This window comes from Plectropomus leopardus, chromosome 7 (genome assembly GCF_026936395.1).
Source record: "Plectropomus leopardus strain MGB_pleo_1.0 chromosome 7, ASM2693639v1, whole genome shotgun sequence".
NCBI classification, from domain to species: Eukaryota; Metazoa; Chordata; class Actinopteri; order Perciformes; family Serranidae; genus Plectropomus; species Plectropomus leopardus.
The window spans coordinates 21,685,545-21,710,519 of NC_142182.1; the positions used below are offsets into that span (position 1 = coordinate 21,685,545).

Genomic DNA, 24,975 nt, shown 5'->3' on the forward strand with positions numbered 1-24,975 from the left:
TTTAAAATGATAACAAAAAACAATTGACAAAATAATAGAATAAAAGATATCATAAAAAAGATATCAAAAAACATTCTTAAGTCAGATGCACCAGTTTGAGAGACCAGGACTGAACATCTGTCAAAGACAAGACAGCGTACAGGCCTCTTTGGGGTAAATGCTAATAGAACAATATATCTATAAAGGAAACTAAATATGATATAGGTTAAATGCATTAAAAGCACAAAGGTTAGACATTATTTGTTACTGTATACATTAATATGAAAAGTATGTTAACAAACTTTATCCTTATCATTTGCTAGATTGTTTTAATGTATATATACTGTATGCCGGAAAAAAACATGAAATATATTCTAGAAAATCGATAAAGTTAATCTTAGTTTAGTTTATCTGAAATCAGGCGCATGTGTGCACCATGTCTATTTGAATTAATGTAGTGAAATAACAATCTAGTAAACTGAAAATAGGTCTGCTCAAAGCACCAAACTGAACTATAGTGCAGTTCTTGAGTAAATGTTGTCCTCCACCAGATGTCTACTGGGAATGAGCAGGATAAGGAATATATGAAGTCTTTCCCAAAAGCCCAAATATTCAGGCCTGCACTGTCGTCACTCTAAACTTTTCACAGCTTCTCCACCACTGGCAGTCCGGATTTGATTTATGGAACTAAATTTAATGGACAACAGTGAGCAACAAAGCCTGTTTTGCTTTGTGTTTCATCAGTACTGAAAATAAGTGTTCACTTTTTATGCATATTTATGTCCCAGTATTATTCAGGAAGATCAACATTTCCATTTGGGGCATGAAAACACCATTTCCCATCTGGTATAAGCCCCCATCATGATTATGTGCTGGGATAGGCTCATATTACCCAGGGTATCCTATTTAATGTTTTTTTTTCATGGTCACACTGAGTTCTCTTTTCATAATAATATCCACAGTATTCAGCTTAATTATGTATGCTGGGGTATTTGTGATTAGGATATGAATATGCATATAAACAGCTTAGCCCAAATATGACCTCAACTGGAGCATGAGCTGCTATCCTCAGTATCCTCTCTGTGTTAAGGCGCTCAGTGGTGCAATGTCATTTTCACTGAAATTTTGTAATAAGCTTGACTTAATAGGCCCACCATGGATACTTGTGATTAGAAACAGACTGACATTTTTTCCACATTGCATATTTCTTCACTGATTAATGCCTTGATTTTAGTGCTCACAATATTAAAGTGCAATTTATGGCGGTTTAAGTGTATTTTTACACCTGCCTCGTTCTGTTTAGCTGAATCGAACTTTGGAGTGTTTACCCCCTTGGTGAGGTTTGTTTGGGCGTGTGCAGCAACTCCACTTTGTGCCGACCAAAACAATTGGACCCAGACCTTATTGAAAAGGTGGACTTACTCCAATTACAAATGAACTATGGTAAGTTTAGTACAGTTTGTTCATGGTGAGAACATGATTCAACCCATCTGGGAGAAGCACTACAACTTTTGTGGATTAAACCATTTCCCATAGCCAGCTGTGCTGTGCTTACCTAGTAGATCTTTGGAAATATTTTCAGCTAATGAGCATTTTCAGGAGTATTAATGTGAGCCTCCCCCTGAACTGTCCAGATATGCAGCTATGGTGACTCCAGTGCGTCAAAACATTATTTTCTAGCTGCAGACGCAACTCATTTTCAACAACTATTGGCTAAAATCAAACTGCATACACCTAACATTGTGAAATTAGAAAGAAATATGTCAAAACTATTACTGGAGCAGAAAACAAGTCTTCTCTGTTTCAACCCATTGTTTACTTCTAAAATTAGTGTGTGTATGCAGGTTTTTTAAACTTAAGAAAAACTAAATAAAAAAGGTCGATAGACAGCGTTCGCGTTGCCAGTAGATTCTGCGGCAGACGAGCAAGTGTGTCACATTCTATCTCACCAATGGCCTGCAAAGCAGGTTTGGAAAATGTAGAAAGCAGCATGGAGGCCAGTGAAAATGTTTCAGTCTCTTGTCCTTTCCCATTAAATACAAAAGCCAGATGTTAGTGGGTGTTTATGATTTTTTTATCCAGTGGAAAAGAGGCTTGTGAAATTGGTCCCTGTTTCAGACCAGACAAAATGAACAGCCAAGTACACTGGGCACAGACACAACACAACACATCTACTGCAGCATGTCCACAGCAACATGCTTCCCTTACTTTCAGCTGAAGCTATACTACTCTGACTAAGGAAGCCCCATTCACCTGTGCGGGCATTGCATTGTTTTTCTCTATTTTTGTGCATTTTTTTTTTTCATTTTTAATTGCACTCTACAACAGGTAAAAACTGCACCAAACTGGGTAAAAAAAAAAAAAAATCTGTTTGAACAAAATTAAAATGAATAGCTCATTGTACTAGAGACAATATGATGAAGCAGAGCATCTGTCCTGGTGTTTTTACATTTTACATAAAAATAAAACGATCAAATCAATGTCGTTACAAAAGGCAGTATAGTTAATTGACAGTTCCAAACCCTGCATGCATTATTATTTGGCAAAACTCAACATGCACACAGTCTGGCCCATGACCCCACGCAACAAAGCAGGAATTTGTGTAGTAAATACAAAACTCCATACACTGCCCTAGCTACAAGAAGTGTCATGTTCATACCCCATGTATCTTAGCCATTTAGTCTGTTGTCATACAATTTACACATTTAACATTTTTCTACACATATTTTTGAATCGCATATCGTGCAATGCATAAGGCCTCATAAGATTTATACAATGCTTTGTATGTAAGATCTTTATTCTAACCAGCAACTATGGAAGTAAAATAAACAAAAATACAATTTAGTGGAGTAAAAAGTAGCTTAAAACAGAAAACCTAAATATACTCAATCACCTTGGGTTTTTTTTTTTTTTTACCACCTTTATTGTAATACAGTTTATTTTGTATTTTCCAGTAACATGTCTCCTTGATATAAAAGCAAAAATATCTTTCTCAGAACAGAAATAAGAACCGAGTGAGGCCGGTGCTCTCTAATCTGAGGTCCAGGGTCGTGGAGAGGTTTTCTGAGAGGTCCCTGTCAAAATGAAGGTTGGTTCAATTTCACTCTCCCTGTTATCTCCCCTTCAACAGTACGGAAAGGCAACAAAAGCCTTTGAAAGGCTCCGTGGGATGAAACCTCTATTAAGTCCTCCAGACCTCTATTAGGTCTGGATTGATTTTTTTTGACATGAAAGTTTGGGCTGCTATCTTCCAACTTTACATTTTTTTCTGACTTCTTCCAGAACCGGAACATCCTAAATAATAGTCAGTTTTTTTAAACTTTTTATTTTACTTTTTTAAAATCTCCCAGAGGGGTCCCTTGGACAAATGTGCACCCCAGAAATGTGTTCCCCTAAAGTCTTATCAGCACCCCTGGGTTTGAGGGTTACCGCCAGTCTTATCTTAGGCTGTATTTTAAATAGGATGCACTTTGTCTTGTGATGACAGGTGAATCCAGGGATCTGACCGTCCGTGCCACGCATGCACCGCTGGAACGCACGAATTCAGTCGCACCGCCCTCCCGTCCGCCTGCTGCCGGGAGGAGCGGAGGAGAGAGCAGACCGGAGCGCAGCATCAACAGTCACGGTACCTTAGGGATGTGGCGGCAGTCTCGACAGCTAGAAAATGCTCCGTGAAATTCTCAAAGTTTGTCTTCTGTGAGAGCTGAAGACAAAGACGAAAACGCGCGAGAGAGAAAGAGAGAGAGAAAGAGAGAGAGAGAGAGAAAGAGAAAGAGAGAGAGAGAGGGAGGGAGGGAGGAAAACAAATCGCGCGGAGGTGCATCCGCCGCCGCAGAAATTTCCAGCGGTGCCTACCCGCCTGCTACCCGGGCTCAGTCATCCGAGATCGCGAAGCGCGTCGGAGCCAGTGTCCGAGCCAATCTACCCATCAGGAGACAAGAGAGGGAGAGAGAGAAAGCAGTCTACTTCAGATATTACCCCCCTGCGTTTGGCCCCCAGCAGTGTGTGCCGATGTGGAGGTGAGTGTCGATGTGCTGATTGTGTGATATTGGTCGCTTTGACAGCGAGTTGAGGTGATGATTGCTGAAGGACTCGCAGGTAAGGGCCACGTGGTTAGACTGTTAACTGTACCAGCACGCGTGTTCGGGTTCTTATCGAGCTCCGCAGTGTGTCACCGAGATGGACCCCGAGTCACAACTTTAATAACACCCTCCCTCACTGCACAGGCGTCACAGCATGTGGGGCAGTGTGTCTGATAACATCAAATATGCAATAAGTCACACTAAGAGAGCATGCATCCAATTTTATATCCGACCCAGCAACTAGGCAGAATCAGAAGGGAGAGTCTAGATCTTAAACTCTGTCTTTAAGCACATTATAGCTCCACTGAAGACACATAAACAGCAGGAGGCTTTGTGTATCTAAATGAAATCTTCGCCTAATGGATCATGGCAGAATAAATACACACGAGGTCACAGTGGGTAGGCCTATAACTTTTAGGGAAATAACAAGAGGCACGACAATACAATAATATTGCATTATTTAAGTAATGATACAATATTATTATTATTATTTTTTTTAAAAATGTTTTGCTATATGCTGAGTATTGAATCAACATATATAGCAATAAAATTTGTCAAGTCTTTAGTCTGCTCATCTTACTTTATGTATCAAATTGCTTTATATTTTGCAATGAAATTGAGGAGTGTTAACTGTTGCGATCACAACATCGCAACATCCTGGAGGGACTGAATATTAATAATTAATAGAATAAAAAAAGGCTACTTGGTGTTTGTTAGAGTTGAGAATCACTAGAGGCTCTGCGATTCGACATTTTCAAGATACGTTAGTGATTATACAATATTATTGCAATTTTAAATGTTTTGCAATGTGCTGAGTATTGTGATAAGATATATTGAAATATATAGCTGATTTTATCTATTAAGATGACATTTTCAGTCTGTTCATCTCCCATCAATATTTTTTACTGCAAAAAACTATCTATTGAACTGAAAAAAACAATTGCTTTAGTTATTTGAGTAGGCTACCAAAAGTTCAATTTGTACTTGCAACATTAATAATTTATATAATAAAATAGTGATACTTGTATTTTGTGTAGATATATATACAATATTGCCACCTAAAATACCACTGTACTATTGTATCTATTTTTGTCACCACTGATAACTTTGGGCATAAGTGATATGTTATAGCCAATGTGACAAGTGTTTATATATGGTTAACTAATGCTGAGACTAATATTTGATAAACCAACTAGAAAAGTGAATTTTAAAAACACTACAGAAATGTGAGAAAGTGCTTGTTTGTTGTCATAATTAACTTTGAGTTTTGCACTGTTGGTTGGACAAAACAAGCAATTTGGAGAGTGTCACGCTAAGCTGTTAGACCTTTTAAGTGTTCTCTCTTTTTTTTTTTACTTTTTATAGACTAAATAAGAAAATGTAAAATTGAAGCAACATTAAATTAATTAAGAAACACAACATTTGTAAGTTGCAACTCCATGGTAAGCCAAAATAGTATCTATCCCACAAGCATAAATCTGTAGGGCCCATCCTGGAGTCTGGAGTCACTGGCTGACTCCTGACTATCACAAGTGCAACTGTTAGAAAGTGCATCACATCACAACTGCACAAAAACAGAAGTCAAGAGCTTACTTGCAAACTGTTATATCCACAATATGAAAACACATGAAACAATAACTAAAACAGTCCTATCTTATGAACACTGAATCGAAACTGTAACAGTAACGTACCACCAAAGGCACGCACTGTCCTTAAAGTCGCCAAAGAATTGCATCATCTGCCGGAGCGGCTCGTGTCCTGCAGTGCCAGTGACAGCTCCATGGCTCATCTGAAAGGCCTGTAGCAAAACAGCAGCTCATTACAAGTGCAGCGGCTTGGGCTTCCTCTGGCAGGAGGCTGCTGGCTCATTAAGGGTCACCGAGGGGCGAGTCTCCCCCTATGAGCCGCAGCTTGTTACCAGAGCTCTCTGTGAAACCACTGTTAATTGGAATTAATTTATTTTCTCTGACAGATTTACTTCAATCTGTACAGTGGAAAGCTCACAGTTGTGATGATGATTTATAATAAGATATATATTGAATTATGGCAGTGAGGTCTTGAATTAGATAGAATGCTTCTCCACACTAGATCCCCACAACAGAAAATAATTATGACACCTCATCGGTTTCATTAAGGAACACATTTATGCTTCCTGTCAGCAGGGGGTGCTGCTTCTGGCTGCCTCTCATCTTCAGTGTTTGTCTTAAAAAAGATGACACAATGTGTTATATTACAGTCCATAACAAATACTGGTACCAGCTCTCTGTTGTTACATGATCAAAATATACTACAGTGGTCAGCTATTTGTTAGGCTAATGATTTGCTAGATTGCCATCGATGTTTTGATTTATTTGTGAAATAATATCAGGATTCACTTCTAATGAAGCTTGGACAGTATGTAATAATTCATACTTTCATATCTTCCTGAAATTTCATTGGGAGATACAATATATGATGGTGATGCTTTTCAGACTAATAAATACACAATAGAAACCCACAACATTTTAAGAAAAATAATATTCTCACACGTGTTTTTCTTAATTTAAACTTTCTATCAGTCACAGAAGACTGACAAGGCTTTATTGTTTCTGTCATCCAAACCGTCTTGGTTACTCTTGCTTGTAATCTTGTTAATTGACTGTTCCAACAATCACCAGCTCTGGTTTAGTCGAAATAAATTCTCATTTTCTAAGTTAGATGTAAGAAAAATGCCCTTATTCCCCAAGGTCTCTCTCCACTGCTGCTGTCCGCTGGCTGTTTACAGTCCTGTAACTTCTCCCTCCACCACTAGATGTCGTGGTATCTATCAGCTCAGCTGCCTTTTCCACTAGCAGAGACCAGAGACTGTGCTCTGGTGGTGCGTGCTATGCACTAGATACAATGAGTTTAATAGAAAGAGGAGTGCCTGTATGTATTTAAATACTGAAAAACATACATTTGGGATTTCTAAATACCCTGGTATACCATAATACTGTGATACCACCCAAGCCTAGTCTTGACAGTTTAGTGCTAAACACTAACTTTTAATAGTAGTTGGCAACAAGGCATCAGCTTTCAGTTGCAAAAACTGTTAATTTACTTAAATAAATATACTATAAGTCAGCTTAACAATAAAAATGTGGCATACAAGAATGTTTAAAAGCTTTAGTACAGTAACCGCACAAATTGTTCAGCGGCTCATCAGTGGGTGTGCCAGCTCTTGCAGCCTGCACCCCATTCTGTCATTGAGCCGCCTGCTCATGTTGCTTCGAGCGCCAGTGCTCGTCCAACCCTGTGGTTACCGTGTGCTTCCATGAACTATTGAACCTGATGTGTCACTTATCGAGGAATATGTTGAACATGCTTTGTATAATTTAAGATCCAGCTCAAACATGCCAGGATACTTTGGCTCTGGGTAGATTAAGAGACGGTGGGCCTCATTGGCACAGAAACGCAAAGGGCCATACCACCCCTCTAACATAGAAGCAAGGCACACGGACCTTGTGGTTATTTTAGATTGATAGACATTTATTAGTCCTTTTGGAAATATAATGTGTGATGTACAGCAGTCGTCAGATAAAGAAAAAGACAACTATAATACCACCAAAACCAAAAGACAAAACCATCAACAGATTAAAGAGCTCCACATATCAGAAGATGCTGAATCCTCACATACACATTGGTTCAATAATTTTTTGATGGTTTGTTCAACAGAGCATCTCTTTGCCATGATTATTAACATTTATATGGTTTTGTATCTCTTTTAGGTAATTTTTGTCTTTTTTGTGTATCTATGTGGTCATTTTGAGTCTCTTTGTGGTCAATGAATTTTAATTTGACTTTTAAATTTTGCAAGTAAATATTAAGAATATATTTTAGCATTGTTCCCACAGCAAATATGTAGGTTAATTGGTGACTCTAAATTGGCCATAGATGTGAATGTTAGCATTAGTGGTTGTCTGTCTCTATGTGTCAGTCCTGTGTTATTCTGGCAACCTGTCCAGGGTGTACCCTGCATCTCGCCCAATGTCAGCTGGGATATAGGCTCAGGCTCCCTGCAGCTGCTAACAGGATAAGCAGTAACGGATAACGAATAATTGAATGACGACCAGAGCCTGAAACTTTGGGCCCCTGTGCCTCTGCCCGGTGGGGTTGTTCTGTAATCCATCTATAATATTGATGGGTTAGTCCAAATTTTTACCCCACAGTCACAACTTAATCTTCTTTGTCACTGTCTCTAAAAAGATTCCTGTGCGCATGTGAATACATGCACCAACGCACACGCATTACCATTTCTGCTTGTAAAAGTAACACTTAAAAATCACTGATGAAACAAATATTTAAAATCTATTCATTTTGGGGTGCGTGCTTTGCTGTTTGTCCATATTTTTATATGTTAAAAAGTGTTTGCCAGTTTCTCAAAATGGTTGCCAATGGCAACCTGGCAACCATAACTGTCATGCCCTGCATTGGAAAGAAGCCTCCCCACAGGCGAGTGACTCCTTTGTATGGATAGAGATTTTTTCTATCAGAAGCTGCATGAATAGAAATATGGCTGGTGGTAAATTGAATAGTCACGTTCAGCAACCTGACAACAGCGGCACTCATGGCTTTTCTCTCTGAGCACAGACTAAGACATGGTCCCTCACTGGCTTCCCATCTGCGTTGCAGCCAGCTGTGTTCATTGGTACATTTCTGCCTTTTCTGTGAGACCAGGTTGCATTGTTGTGAAGTTACTGCCTTGTTTTGCATTAGCAAACCAAAAAAAGGGCTGCATGTAGACTGTAATCATGAATAGCTGTCTTTAACACATGAAAGCTATGATTAAATATTACAGTTATTTACATACAATACATTCATGTATGAACTGCCGCTCCAGAGAGGCAAGCCAGCAATAACAGACCAGGTGTGTGAAGACACTGGAGCAGAAAAAAATTGAGTCCAGTGGACATTGATGCATTGAGTAGAATCCCAACTGCTCCATATGGCCACTCTTCTGGACATAAGGGGCTATGCTGTGTAGTCTAGCTGTGGTAATACTGGACTGATCCCTGGACAGGCTGGTGCTGAGAAAGGCCTGTGTACATAATCTTTCTAGGCTAAAAAAAAGGGACTAGACTCTTAAATAAAATGAGTCATGCTTTTGCATCCATTCATACTGCACAAGTAATTTAAATAAAGTCATTTTTCTCAAATGGAAGGAAAGGCTTCCATTGACCCTGTGTGATCAGGCAGAACGTAAACCTCAAGAACTCTAATCCCTCTTACTTTTTGGATGGAATTACATGCAGGTTTTTTTTTTTCTGTTGTCACAGTTAACAAAGACATTTTATGCAGAGGAGATAAAAATGTTGATCCTAGTAAGACGTTTATGCCTATAATAGTCTGAAATCTTATTTATCTTCCAGACTTTATCAGTAGGGACTTAAAACTTCACTCTTACTTCATTTCAACTTGTTAAAATAGTGTTCAAGTATCTTTTTTTTTACAGATGTGTAAAATATAATCATTAGAACTGCTCTTAAAAATGCTAAAACAATCTTGTTTTGAGCAGATGCTTTTCAGTTGTTTAGAAAATGACATTTCTCGCAGTGTAAAATGCACTGAACTTTTAGCTCCGTAGAGACACTGATGATGGCAACAGCATCCACTCAGGTAGTCCAGGCAGCCACTCACTTGATTTTTCCGTGAAAGGTTAGACAAATGCCACAAATAATTGTCGGTCTGCCTCTTGACCCTACGTTTGCCCCCCAGTGTCTTACCACGTTGATTATCTAAGGTGGTGTGGGTCATGAATGTCTGGGCAGCTGGAGTCTATTGGGCAGCTGCTGAGCTTTGCTGTGACACAGAGGAAGTGAGGCGTAAGCGTCTGTGAATGAAGGCTGCTTCAGTGATAGCAGATCCGAAGCTCCGGTCTGTGTTCAGCCGCTGTGAGGAGAAGTCTTAATGCCAGCGCTGACTGAATGACTGAGTATATGACTGACTTCCTGCCTGGCTGAATGAGTGAAAGAATTGACCGTACTTACAGCATGCTTAGCACTGATGCCAAGTTTATCAGAGGAAGGAGTTGAAACACTCCAGGCATGAATCCAGACTATATTCATGCACTTGGAGATGCATTGATGTTGCCATCAAGTGCTTAGCTGCTTCAGTGAGCATCATGCAAAAGTTTGAATATCATGTTTATTAAGAGAGGGAAGAGAAGCCAGTCGCAGGCTTTGGGTGTAATATTCACTCCCATATGCTCAACATAATGTTTGCTTTTACTTCAGGAAGACAGAATCAGTTGTTGTCAGGCACCCAGCGTGTTTTAATCGAGTTCACATTGAATGCCAGCATCTGCTGTTGAAGTTCCTGCAGTTACTTTAATAACCTGAACTTTTTTAATGAGCCTTCCAACAAAAACTTAGAACCCACTTTGAAAGTTATTACTTGATTGAATAGTCATTATCATGGTTTAGAAGGGGCCTGCTACACCTACCAGTAGGTTTAGAAGGCTACGCTGGAAGAAATTCAGTTTGTTTGATGGGTCAAACAAACACAGGATTTAATCTAGGAGACCACTGTTTGTGTCCTTTCTGTTATCAACTTAATTTATGTCATGTCACGCCCAACTTGTTGTCATAACCAGCTCGTCAAATACTGACTCTTTGTCAAAAAGTGACACAAAAGGTACTCTTGAGCATCTCTGTGTCAGGCACAGCTGAAACACATCGTAACGTGGTTATTATGTGGTGAAACAGTCACAGATAATTTTGGGCATCAAAACTACTTTGCAAGTTTTGATAAAAGATCATGTTTTGCGTTATGCAACTATAATATAACGTGATGTGAATATGTAAGGTGGGTGAAGTCAGTTTGCAGCAACGGTATGTGAATTACTGTGGGTAACATAACTTTAGAAAACCTTTTGATAGCAGCCAACAACTGTGTCTGTCCTCGAAGATGTATTCACCTTGTGCTAAATGACAGCAAGAGTCTACTTACAGTCTCTAGATATATACCTTTTTCTTGGTGTTTATTATGTATTAAACTTCAAGCTTTCTGCACCTTGTGTATATGGTTAGTAATGGGAAAGTGAATACAAAATTGAATTAGGTTACTAAGAAAAAGTTAAATTCTTGTGTGTTTGTTACAGCATTAAAAAGTTATTAAAGTAAATTAATGTTTAGTTACAAATGTGTTCTTCCCAGCATCAACTTGATACTTAATACCTTTGGGAGTTTAATACTTTATTTGTTGAAAGAGACTATAAAGCTATCGCAGCCTCTGACCCAATATAGCAAAAATAAACCAATAAACAGCTCACCACTTACTGAGAAACTGTGGCTTGTTTCTACGTGACTAATTTGTCGCTGCATGGAAAAGGAATGTGAGGTTGTATCCGACATCCGGAAATGTTGTTTTTTGGCTGTTATAAAGGACAAACCTGCCTCACAAAGGTGTGCGTTGGGTAAAGGCAGTAAAGCCCTTTCTGCATGTTGATGGACAGAGGGGATACTCAGCTTTAATGCATGGCAGAAATGATGAGAGAGGCTGCTGAACTGAATGCACTAGCATGGCAATTACGCATAGGTGAGCAAAACAACATGTGAAAGCAGCCCATTAGCCATGATGCCTGAAAAAAACTGCACATGTCCTTATCAGCAACAATACACACATTTTTGACAGAACATCAAGTAAGCAGCACTCAGCAGGGCAGAGCTCTATATATATCTGAAATGACAGAGGACATGATTTAAATGTATTGTCATGCATTTCTCATATCTTTCAATGTAATATTAGAAATCCTGTTAATCAGGGGGTTTGAGCATATATTGAGTTTAACCTGGGATCAGTGTGAGATGTCTGATTTCACTGTTTTGGAGTGACTTTAATTTCAGTTAGCAGATTTTGCAGCGTGCAGAGGAGTGTTTTGTCCACATTTATGCATTACAGTCCAGTCATAGATTTTGTTTTTGTTGTGTCTGTTTTTTTGTTTTTTATTTCTTTAAAGAACAGCCTGTAGGTCTTGTTGATCAGACTTGAATGCTTAAATGGGAGGGGGAGATTGACAGAGAGAGACAGAAAAAATGGGGGCCTGGAGCAGGCTTGGAGTTTAGCTCAAAGGGAGACACTAATGTGAAAACACATGTTTTTGATGCATTAAATTTAAGAATTTTAGGCTGTTTTGTTTCCATAGCCTGTTTTTTCCAAACAAGTGGAAATAAAACTTTCAAAATACACATTTAAGGGGTTTATTTTAGGTTAGATTTCTGTTCTGGATCAATGCAGGCACATTTCTAATAAGATAATGCCTTACCTGCATATCTAAACATAAAATTTCAGAAAATTACAATCAAAAAACTAATGGTCGTAAGTAACCTACTGGGGTTTCATCCTGAAATCTATTATTATGACTATACCGTAGCCACCTGTAGCATCATATTTGTGCTCTCAACATTCATGAAATTTAACAAAACATCTTTAAAAGGTAATTTTCTCAAAATGTTTTTTTTTTATTTTATACTGAGTCAAATTTTCTTAGGGTTTTTATGGGGAGTTTGTTTATACAGTGTATTATTCATAGCCTGATAACATTATATTCTTAAAAACGTGGCAAATGCATTTTTTAATCACTGCTGATGGTATTATCTGAGTTAAAAAAAGAAATTTCCAAAATATCATTTGTAAAAACCTTTGACTCTGTTGATGACAAGGATTTTGAACCTGGCTTTATCAAATGTTCAGATTTTTGTTCTGGAAAGCCGTGCAAATTAGTTCATATTTCATTATATAATGCGCTACTTGTAAATTTATACACACATTTTTAGAAAACTTGCAATCCAAAAAATATTTCCATTAATCTTAGTAATAAACTGATGAAGTTTCATTGCCATACTTATTAAAAGTTCCCCTGTTCCCCTGTAGTGTCTCCCACAATGCACAAAGTTTAAAGAAAGATTGAGATAATTTTACACAACCTATTTGATAAAAAACTATCAAATTGCATCATATTACAATGCATTTTTTTTTGTTTAAACATTGGAGCCATTTTGGCCATTAAACTAAAAGCAGGCCCAGTATGACAACAGATAAAACTGTAGCTGTTGGAGGTATTTCAATCCCACACACTTTCTCGTGATTCATCTCTGCTTTAACAATTCCCTTTTACCCCCCGTGTTTGATTTGGCTCCTCACTTTGACTCCCTTTGAGAAGGGTTCAAAACCACATTCACAGCCTTTTTTTTAGGGGGAATTCTTTGTACCAATAGCTGAAAGAGAGGAGCTTTAACTCTCCTCCGGTGCTGCACGTATGTGTGAATCTCATGTGCTGTGGAGGTTTAGTTCAGCTGTCAGAGAGCAGATTGGAGGCCATTCGTACAGTGATTCATTCAACACTCAGTAGTTCACTCGCATTGTAGCTGGACAAAAGCCAAAGACAACTACTCAACATACTGCCAGTGAAGTCAAGAAGTTTGTCACGATGAGTTCGGCTGATTGTTTTGCCAATGTATTATTTAGAGTGGCTCTCCCCTGGCTGTTTGTATGTCAATAGTTTGGAGGTGAACCTGCAGTGAAGTGTGAAAAGCCAAATGTACCATCCTATTCAACGTAAAATTACTCCTAGATTTTTTTATTTTTACTCATACATAAATGTGTAAGTAGCATTTTAAAACCACAAATATGTTTTTTTTATGCTTTTGTACATTTCATACATATGACATAATTAAGTTTACATGTTTATGAGGAGAGGAGGGGATGGCGGGAAACACCTTAGCATCAGACTGCAGCAGATCACTTTTTGAGACCGACAAAAGTGGGTAATTATTTTAGTAAATGAACAGGACATGTCCAGCGATGTTTGTAGCAACAAAAGTGAGTATTTTTTAACAACAGCTCGGGACATTTCCAGCTGTGTTTGTACACTCGAAAGCTGGTGTTTTTTAATGAGAGTTTGGGAAATTTCAAGATGTATTTGTAGCGACAAAAGCAGGTGTTTTTTAACAACAGCTTGCGACATGTCCAGTTGTGTTTGCAGCTAAAAAAAAAAAGAAGGTATTTTTTAACAATACGCCAGGCCATGGTCAACCATGTTTGTAGCGACAAATGCGGGTGTTTTTTTTAAAAGAGTTTGGGACATTTCCAGTCATGTCAGCTTATAGACTGTCAACATATCCATTACAAATGAAATGTACAAATTAAACATGAAAACATACAAATGTAATTGTTAGAAAGGTACATTGCCAACATTTATTCTGGCAATTTGGTTGCATTTCAATGTTGTAACTGCCTAAAATAATACATCACATTTTAGAAGATGACCATGTACTGTGAGTAAAAAATAACTACAGACAAATAAATGTAGTCCAGTCTTTCAACTGAAACACAGTGGAGTTATTGCATAAGATATACATGACAAAACAGAGGTCATAAAGATGGCACTACAGTATCCTGATCAACAAGATGCACTCATAAATACTAAACCATAAACCTTCCATTCAGAGAGAAAACTGTTACAGCTCTGAGATATAAAAGGGCTCAAACAAGAACACTCAGCTCAGCAAAACTGCTGTCCATAACAGGGAAAAAGTTGCCTATATGGCAACATTAAGTCTGCTTGTGTTTTGAAGTGGAATGATCTTAACACTCACTGAAGTGCGCTTTGCCCGCTCCATCTTCCGTCTCTATGGCCATTTTCCCTCATCGTCTCCCCCTTCGCTGCTCATTTAGCATAATGTGACTTTCCACCCATTAGTAGCCAAGAAGGGCTGCACTCACACAGATTATTGCTGAGTTAAGATCCATTAAGACATACTTCTGTTCTTAAGGTTTCATCTTTTTGTGTACAATACATTCATTTATTAAGAGTTAAAGGGTTAGTTTACCCAAAGTACAAAGAAAACCCCACGTTTTTCTACAGGTCAGAGTGGTATCTACAAATATATTTTTGGTTTTATTTGCTGAGTTTTTGACATATCTGCCTCCACCCCAATCCAGTGGATATGATGGTGACAGTTTCCATTTGAAATACTTCCTACTACAGGGATAATCCCAATGAAAGCAGCCTGCATTGAGCTTTTAAACTTTTGTCAGAGCTTTGAGAAACACAAACAAAATTGCTTTAATCTCCTTTATATTGGTGTGAAGTTTCAGCAGAAGATACTTTACAATCTTAAAACAAAATCAATTGGCAAAGCTTGATATGTAAATTACAGACTTTTCTCTCCTGATGTTAACACTGATTTCCCAACTCAATTTATCTCTTATAACATTTCCTTGTAAAGTAGTGTTAGGACAGGGATTTCTGAGGAACTAAAAGCAGCCCACTGTGATTCAGTTTTATAGTGACATTAATAAAGAAATGGTATTTAATGTTGTTTGTTTGTGTCTGGCTGGTAAGAAGTTTCACATTTAAAAAGTGTTTTTACTGGTTTAAATCACCGGGTCTATTTGTTTTGGAAAGAAAGACCTCTGTGGATAATTTGGCTTCCAGTAAAAGCCTGTAGAGCATCTGCATCTTAAGTTACTGCGTTCGAGAAACATTGATTTGTAATGTAAAACTGCTTTATTGAGTGTTTTTGCTGGTTTAAGGAGGTAGAGACCTGTGAGGTAAATTAGTCTCCTGGTAAAAACCTCCTGAACTATAAACACTGAAGGAATTATAACTGGGGAAGTTTCAGCTGGTTGCAATCTGCAGTTCTCACCACTAGATGCCAGCTAAATCTCACAAACTCTTCTATAAAAACGTATTTGAAAAATAAAATACAGCCAGGTTAAACAATTACAAGTACATGTTATATTACAACAAAAGCCAAACAAATATATATTTTCAGACATTAATAGACTTTTTAAGGACCTACAGACACCTTGTGGAAAATCGTGATGGTTAATAGCAATTCACAAATTTAAAAGTTGTAGACAAACTTCTGAAAATAGTTCTTATACTATTTTTGGATGTTTTCTGCGGCTGAGCTCCAGACATCCGGTGAATCAGCTCCTCCAGCAGTAATCTCGAGACCTCTATACACTGTCTGAGCACCTGTGTTGCCTGAAATTCCAGTGATAAATTAGTGACGACAATGAGCAGCTTCAGTCGCAGGTGCATCAACTGTGCTATTTGAATTTCCTTCCCAGGGCACCTTGTACAAATGCTGACTTTTGGAGTTTGCACTTTTGTCAATCTGAGTTTCCAGTGAGCAGAATTCAACGGCTCACTGAGAGCCGTTAACTGTGGGACTGTGGAGGAGTAAATATCAGCGCAGACAGTCTAATATTCAGTCGTTTATTGGTAATCCTGGTGCCTCCATCAGGGGGAACAATTGAGAGCAATTATTCATGAAGGTTTCATTGTTTACCAGAGTCTGTTAGAGTTTGATGTACTGCTTTGCGCGGCACTATGCTGTTCTACATTTACCACCTGCACATACTGCTGGGATTTCTTTACAAATATGATCAGATTTTTTAAAGAATGAGCCAGCACACAATAAAGGAATCCCACCTGGACAATCACATCCATTAGTTTTTCTAAAATCTGATATGGCAAAGCTAGTTTTTGCAGACAAAGCTCCAATGTAACTGTAAAAAATCATGACTTTTTTAAAAAAATTTCCCTAACAGAAGCTTCAGAAAATAAAACTCTCGAATGATAAATTAATAAATAAAACAAGCACGCAGGTATCCTCAGTCGCCTTCAGGTCCACATCTGTAACGTCAACCTCAGCACACCTCCTCGTGCTGATCAAAGCTGCTTTGTGCCTTCGTCAACAGCTGGTGTGCATGTTTAAAGGAAAGGGAAAAAAAGATGGAATGGCAATATGGCATGGTTACGCAACCTTTTTCAACCCACCCTCCACCCCATTCTCCAAACAAACACAGCTTGCTTTTGGTCTTTATTTCACTGTCATTGATGCATATTTCATAAGGGAATTCACTGTCCTCCTTTGATTCTTTGGCACTTTGGTGCTGCTGTCTAGCAATCCATTAGCTCCCATTATCATCTCAACAGTCCTAATTACAGACAACAAGGAGACTTTCACAACTCTAATGGACTGTAAAGACCTACTCAATCCTCCTATATAGAACTATTTTAACAGGTAAGATGAAGTACAGTTAATACTACTCTGATTGACAAAATATGTATTGTTTAGTAATTGGCATAAATAATAAATTGCTGATCAAACAGCTACTGATTCATTTTCTGTTGGTTGAATAACTAAATAATGGACTGATAATGATGATAATGGACTGTAAACATGCGACACATGTCGGTTAACTTATCATTCAACCCCAGACTTAAGTCATTAAAATCATAAATGTTCCTCTCTGAAAAGATGTTTAACTTGAACCCTTCGCTCTTTCAGCAGTTTGAATTTGTTCCATCTCTTTTGTTTGGTTTCATTCATTATAAATGGTGCTGCATGCCTGCAGTGAGGCTCATCCAGTGCACTGCGTTTCTGACAGCAGGGTTTGATGTGGAAAAAATGACACTGGTATTGGCTCGAGCACGATATGCCAGGAGTTACACAACCTACTGTGACAAGCCCGCTACAGAAGTGAAAATCAACTCACTGCTGTCTGTCAACCAAGAACTGGACTCTGCATTCAGGGAGATTACAAAGTCAGTGTCCAACTGATTCAGCTCTGCTGCCTCTGGTTATAAAACTTTATGACATCAAAGATTACTCCTTTGGCTCTCCACATTCAGGAGTTGGCTCTAAATTGTCACAGATTCAGGACACCAGACCAGCGTCACATGGCAGCAGAGGAGAACTGCACTGATTCTACTTGGTAATTTGTAGTTTTCTGCAGGATATACAGAAAGTAAAACGTGTCAAAACTGCTGTTATGCCTAGCTTGTTCAAGAGCATAACAAAGAAGGGAGGACCACACAGTAACCATTTAAATTAACAAAGGTATTAAAAATAACACAACAAAAGGAAACCAAGATGTAGGTCGGTAGTCAGTGGTGAGGTGTGGGTGCTAACTCAAACCATAAGGAAAGAAAAAAAAACCAAAACCAAACACACCAAACAAAACCATGTCAGGGTGCCTGAGAGGCACCAGCCTTCCAGGAGCAAGGAAGAGAGCCATCTTGGAAGTGGCCAAGCTTAAATAGACTTGTGGCAGGTGGGTTGAATCCCAACAACGAGGTGGGAGGAGCCGAGCAGGGAGGGAGATCCTGGAACAAAGAGCACAGGCGGGCCAAACAGGCACTGACAAGCGTCCCTGAGGCCTCATGCTGCTTATAGGAATCTGACTCTCCATAGCATAAAAATACATACTGTATCTATATGTTGAAAGGTTGTTTTAACCCCTTAAAGAGCAAATTGGTTTCCTTTCTCTCAAAAACATTGGAAGAAGGCATTGAGCAAGTTAACAAGACATTGCCCAAAAGTTAGTAAAAAAAAAGAAATACTTATAATAATACTGATAGTTAAAAATAATAAAATAGGTGGTTTGCTATAAAAAAAAGCAAACCACCTAAATGTCATAAAAAAAAGTTTAAAGCAAAAACAAATAGGAGAAAACAACTAAGAAAAAGTAGGAAAAGTTATTGATTTTCTATATTTTAGGTAACATAGTTTTGAACATAAAATTGTTATAGGTATAGTTTTTGGGATTTTTTCTCTATTTTTTGGATAATTCCTAATAACCATACCGAGCTAATTTTTAGGTAATTTCTTTGTCACCTTTCAGTAATTTCTGGCAATTTGTGGGACATTTCATGCCCAGTTGGTCATGATGTTTTTGACAGAAATCAAACCAATTTGATTAAGGTTTCAAAGGACCAATAGCTTTGAAAGCTTTGGACGCAGCACAAGAAAACATATGGATCCAGGATTATGACTTCTGGATGCTGGTTTATGCTGGTTTGTGCATTCAGAGATCATTGTGGTCACTCTCAAACCAAATCACAAGCATTACTATTACTGAAATGTTTTCATGGTGATGCATCACATAAACAACAGAGCTTTTGGTCGTATCTCTTCTCTGTTTGACCAGCTTACTCTCATTTGTCAAAAAAAATAGGAATATCCTGTTGGTGCCACTTACAGGCCGTGCACCTCACGGCGTACCAGAGACCTGTTGATGTTGTCGCATTTCCTCATCTGCTGAGAGAGATCGATAAATGTCAGGGATGATCTAATATCCTGTTATTTTGGCCACCTCTATCCTTAGATACACACAAGTACACAACGTAAACAAGGTGTCTCAGAGAAAATCAAATTCAGCTGCTTCTGCGAGCTCTGTTCATTCAGGTACACATCTGCCGTCACCCTTTAACTTGAGCTCATGAATTTTTGAAGTCTGTCCTGCTGCGCTGACCCTAAACTGTAATTAGTTTCGCTCAACATTTCTCATCATGATACACTTTTTGAGCTGCAGAGGAGATGGGGGGATAGGGTCGAGGGTGTGGGAATACATTGTTCCTTTAAGACGGGAAAACTGAGTAAGTGGAGGAGAAGCAGGAAAGAAGGAGCCAATGAGAAGGCAGGTTTGCAGAAACTGTTAGTGGCACCTTGTTCAGGGGAGCTTTGGGGGATAAAGGGGGGAGTGTGGTGGGATTGCGAGGAGTTGGGGGGGACTCTTGAGAGAGTCAGCGAACGAGTCTGTAAAGAGGAGGGGGAAGAGAGAGAGGGGAAAAGAACAACCATGCAACAAAAAAATCCTCATTGCCAGGCACTGCCTTTACAATGAGTGTTTATCCCACTTTTCTGAGAGCCAATTATCTGCTCCCGCATGAGTCATGGAGATTATTTAGACTGGTGGCGTACACAGAGCATCAGCAGAGCTCCTTCACGATACTCCCACCGTAAAAAAGGACTGAGCGCAGAGATGCGTTTACAGGCGTTACACAGGTGAGTGTGCTGATTTTTGTCATAACGGTGCTGCTGTGCGATGCAAGGCTTTCCTCCTCCACTGTTAAGCGGTTTGATTTGTACTCCCCGTGCATGCAACGCCATCTGCTTATTTCCAGACTGATGTCTTAGAGGAGTAATATCTGACTCTCTGGCTGCATGTATCTCGCACTCTGTTCCTCGCTTTCACATTAATCCTTTGAAACCTGATCAAATAGTATTGATTTAAAAAAAAAAAAAAACATTGGAAAAAGGCAATGAGCACCGAAAGAAAAAAATTACCTTAAAATTAGCAGAAAAAAATGCAAGAAAATTACGTGAAATTTAGTTTTAAAAATATAAAACAAGTAAACGACTTGGGAAAAGGCTGCTGCTTAAAAAATATAATAATTTTGTAACAGAATTTTAAATATATGATTATGATAATTCTGAATCAGTTTTCCCTACCTTTCTTATTTTTTCTAATCTACTTATTTCCTGCAATTTATGGTACATTTCTTACCAAGTTGCTCATTGCCTTTTTTCCCATGTGCTTTGAAAGAAATAGCAACAATTTGCTCAAGGTTCAAAGGTTTAAATACTTATAAAAGGCATCTGAAAGCAGCGCAAGAAAAGAGCTGTCGCTCCAGGTTTCAAAGGGTTACAATTTGTTTTTGCTTTTCTTGCCGTTTTCTGCTTGTGCTCCCCCATCTTTCTTTCCTTGTTTTATAATATTTTGCCACAGACTGGCACATGTCACCGGGTATGATCTGGACAAAATAAATCAAATGTCAGATGTACAGTGCTTTCCCTGCTGCAGCAGCTCACCTGCTGAGCAGAGCTGCAGTCTGCAGTGTTTTCTTGAGTCTTTGCGGTCGAGTTTTTTCTTTATCACACCAACTAATGTGTCTCATAATTAGTCTGGCATTTAGCCCTTTCTACATGCCTGCAGGCATAAACACAAACTATATCATTGTGTCCTGTTTCATTTCAGTGAATTGTCTCCTTACAAGTCCTCCTTACTTATAGTGGCTGTTTTCAAACAACTTTATTTGACTTTTTAGGAAAACATTCCCTCTGAACAGAAACAGGTATACAGGTAAGCAGGCTGTCCCGTTTGAGCGCTTTAGCAATAGCATGAACCGCCTGCCCGTCCCCACCTGGCTCTATTTCATACTATTGTCTGCTCACTGTGATTAACTGCCTGCGCTTGTGGCTCGGATGATTTCTGCTTTGTGTTGAGAGCTCGGCCGGCGAACGGGACTGTACAAAGCGAAGGGGGGGGGGGCAGGATTGGAGGGTCAGCTGATCAGCTCTGAGGTGCCAGAGATTTATGACCCCCCAGAACAAAGCTGTGTCTGCTGAGGGACCATAAACCATAAATCAGGGAGAAGTGGGTCAGATCGGGTCATCTGCTCACTGCAGATCTGCTCTCTTTTTTCCTAAAGGTGCACTTTTTTCTTCCTTTTTGCGCCTGACTATGTGACACTTCAAGTGACTTTTCTGCTGGACAAGCAGACCTGTTGTTGAATAAATTTATCCATCGCAAGCGGTTTCTTTTCTGTGCTTTTAAACTTAGCGACATTCAGCTGCCAATCACATGTGCTAATGAATTCCTGTTTTTATATTTTAAAAAGCCATTAGGCTACCTTCTGTAAGTGAATCACCTCTAATCCTTTTATTATCTGCAGCTATGTTAACACTGCTGGCCTTTATTTTGTGCTCGTCTTAATCATCCGTATTATGTAATGTTTGTCTTTTTAAGAGGCTGATGAGAATGAAATGGCATGTTCTTATTCTGGCAGCGACTTGTTACTGATTGTACACGAGGCATTACACTCTGCTTCGTCTGATTCCAGTCTCTTTGATTCTGATCGCCGGTTTGACTAGTTTTGTGGTTTGTCTTCCTAAGGGCAGCTGAAGCCAACGTGAGAAATTGATTTTCTGCAGAAGGATTAGTGGCGGGGTTACAGCTATAGGCATGCATTACATTACAGTGATTCATTCGGCATCTGCACACCAAAGTAGGCTAAACAAATTCTTTATTAGCTGTTGTATAAGACTGATATTTTCCTAAAACATGCACAGACGTGCAGCAGACTGCTGTCTATACTGTCAGGGTAGTGGGTGATGGGTATGGGAATAGCAATGAATAACTTGAAGCTGTGTTTTCGAAGTTCAGACAGCTTGAGTAGAGAGATAAATAATCTCTGCCAGGAAGGATGGATCTTAATTTATTTGTGTCTGTATTGTTGCACAAAGAGGCATCGCATACTGCTGCTGGAAATCAAACAAATGCAAATGACGGTCTGTGGAATGGAAATGACTGTGAAACATCAGAAGTCTCTCAGTATGACTGCCATAACAGCAGGGATTTGTACTTGTGTTTACGACAACACTGATAATATTTTCTCTCATTTGAGAGTGAGCAGAAATTAAGCAGGAGCGTGAAGCATGTTGCATTAATGTTCCTGCCTTTATTTTGCTAATACGTTGCAGGTTTACAGTGTGTAAGCTTCGTATGGAATTGTCACATGCATGCTTAGGTATTGCGGGGAGAGAAATATGCACAAGAAATGCACTGCAAGTTTTCTCAAAGACGTTTCAATCAAATGTTTCCAAACACCTTCGCAGACATTTGCTTTTTATTATGGAAAGTGAAAAACACCACAGCTTGAAAAGGTAAAAGTGACCTTTTCTGAGCTAAATGTTAATTTATACACTGTGTGAAAATGGTTTGAAATTGAAATAATTCTAGAGCATTTTGTCTGCTGTTTGTGGCTTTTCACACATTTAGGTTACATGTTGTTCGCAGTCACAGAGAGTCATTACGCCAAAGTTCTGTTGCTATGATGGTTTTTACTGTCAGGGCTGCTATAATGGGTTACACAAACTGCATAATCAAGTCTCCAGGGTCAGCTATTAGGCCTGCGTTTGCTTTATGACTACAGTCCAGTCTTATTGTTGCATTAGTTTGGAAGCAGCCCAGGACTTTGCTCGAAAACTGTTGTTTTGCCCATTAAAATGATTCCCACAGCAGTTTAGTGGCATTATATGATAATGTACAGCACACAGCGGCGGCACTGTTTATATGGCCATCTCACAATGAAGAGTAAATGAGGAAAAACATAATGGTGTAACATATGCAACTGGATATGTATCATCTTTAAATTGCATTCAACAGCATTTTTGGCTTGTCCCAGGCCAACACTTTTAGGCTTTAATTTTGGCTTTGGAAGGCAGAAAAATGGACTTCCTTAGCTGTTTTACATATTAATGGTGGGTGAAACCTTTACATTGTCAAAATGAAATAAACTTCCCTGAGGCTAATAGAAGCTAGTTCTGCATTTGAGTTTATTAGATGTTAGAATTTTTTTTATAACAGTAAAAGACTTTCACACATTGATGGTGTAAAAAATGAATGACACAAAAATGCAAAATACTCACCTGTAAATATTATGCCTATTCTTATTCCGTAAAATAACGTTACTTGACAGTGCTTTTGGCGCAAGATCATAACTCCAAAACCACGTTTGGCGTCTGCATGAAACACGGCAGGGCGGTGTCAGCTGAGAACATAGCCAAAACTAGTCGAAGTGTTTATTATTTGTTATTATATGCTGGCAGATGGCTGGATGCACTTGCCGTGTCACTTTAAGACACAGCTGGACGGAACCTGTCGTGTCCACATGAAATGCGGCGGGACTTCGTAAAAAAGCTGCTCGTTAATAAGGAGCGTGGGGGCACCTGTAAGGTGGGTAGGGTGTTGGTTGATGGGTCCTCCAAATCCCTGACTTTCATGCAGAAGTCTGGTATTTGCTTCCTGTCTAAATGTAATGTTTCTTTTCTACACCTAACCACGTGCCTCTTTGCCCTTAACCTCACCATCTGTACCCTTGTTTCCTGTGCCAATGTCAGTTTGACAGAGTACTAACAGCAGATAATACTCGTGTTTTGTCTGTTTTATGTGAAGTAACCAGAATCCAATGTCTTCTGGATGTCTCATGCTAATGTCATCTTGATGTAGGCAAATGGCATTTAATCCTAAGGCATGCAGAACAAACACAAAGTCTGTAAAACAATGTGATGTTAACCGCCACACAACATGAAATTTTTTCATTGTTTAACTTTTAAAGCACTGTCCACGCAATTTTCATTTCAACCAAAATTTAACGTCTGTCCAACATCTTTGTGAAATTATATTCGCTCCAGGTGTCAGTTGGGGTAACGACATTTCTTTTTCCTTGCATATTATAAGTTTTCTGTGTAAAAGTACTAATAACAAGAACAGTTCAAAAAATGTATCGATGTTCAAATTATTCACCAAGAAAAAAAATGCCCCAGTGTATAGAGGCCTCAAGGGTGATGAGAACTGAAAACATAAAATAGTGGAGGTGTTTGTTTTCACATGTTATGTCAGCAGTGTAGCTTGGACAATATGTAATTGAAATTCCTGTTTAATAGATTCCTCTGAATTATAGAAGATTTCCAGAATTCAGCAGAGCACTGCTCTGTACCTTCAGCGGTTCGTCTCTGGAGAGCCCGCTGTGCTTTGAAGTGAAATATTTCATTGTGCTTTGAATTCCGCATCAGGCGTGCATCTGTTCTATGGGTTTAACTCATCGACATCATCCAGCATGATAATTTCTCCCCAGACAGCCTTGAACGAGCCGTAATGTCATACACGGCAATTGATGGCCTTATGCTTAGTGGGAAATAAATCATTGTGCCATACAGAGTAAGATTTTAAAATGATGGCATAAAACACGTCTGCGGGAAATCATGTTTCTTAAAGTATTTTAGGCGTTTTTTGGCACATTACAGCCATGCTTTACTGAGGGAATGTGACTGTGTTGTATATTTTTGGTGAGTAGCTGATGAATTGAAGTTACTTTTACCACAATTTGTTCTCAGCTGATGAATTAGATTGGCAGGTCAGATATTAGACACAGCACAGGGGCTTTAATGACCCATACAGGAATAAGAAGATATGACAAATGGCCATCAAAATCTCATGTTAGCGCGTTTAACAATCAAACTGGAACATGGTGCTAGATTTTATTGTAAAGCATGGCCTCTGACATTCAAACATGCAGCCAAAAACAGTAAACCAG

The 24,975-nt window shown here is 38.9% G+C and overlaps 1 protein-coding gene across 3 annotated transcripts in view; it reads left to right on the forward strand.

Moving 5' to 3' along the window:
* The first annotated feature begins 3,422 nt into the window (after positions 1–3,422).
* The window catches only part of LOC121950658 (alpha-1,3-mannosyl-glycoprotein 4-beta-N-acetylglucosaminyltransferase C-like), a 130,906-nt gene continuing 109,353 nt past the window's right edge, over positions 3,423–24,975 (forward strand). The window contains exon 1 of one of the 3 annotated variants that reach the window (XM_088080196.1): positions 3,423–3,998. The gene's annotated coding sequence lies outside the window, so the exon portion shown is untranslated. Of the gene's footprint in view, positions 3,999–19,649; positions 19,883–24,975 lie in introns of those variants that run through there. The other 2 variants (XM_088080198.1, XM_088080197.1) reach the window with 2 other exon arrangements.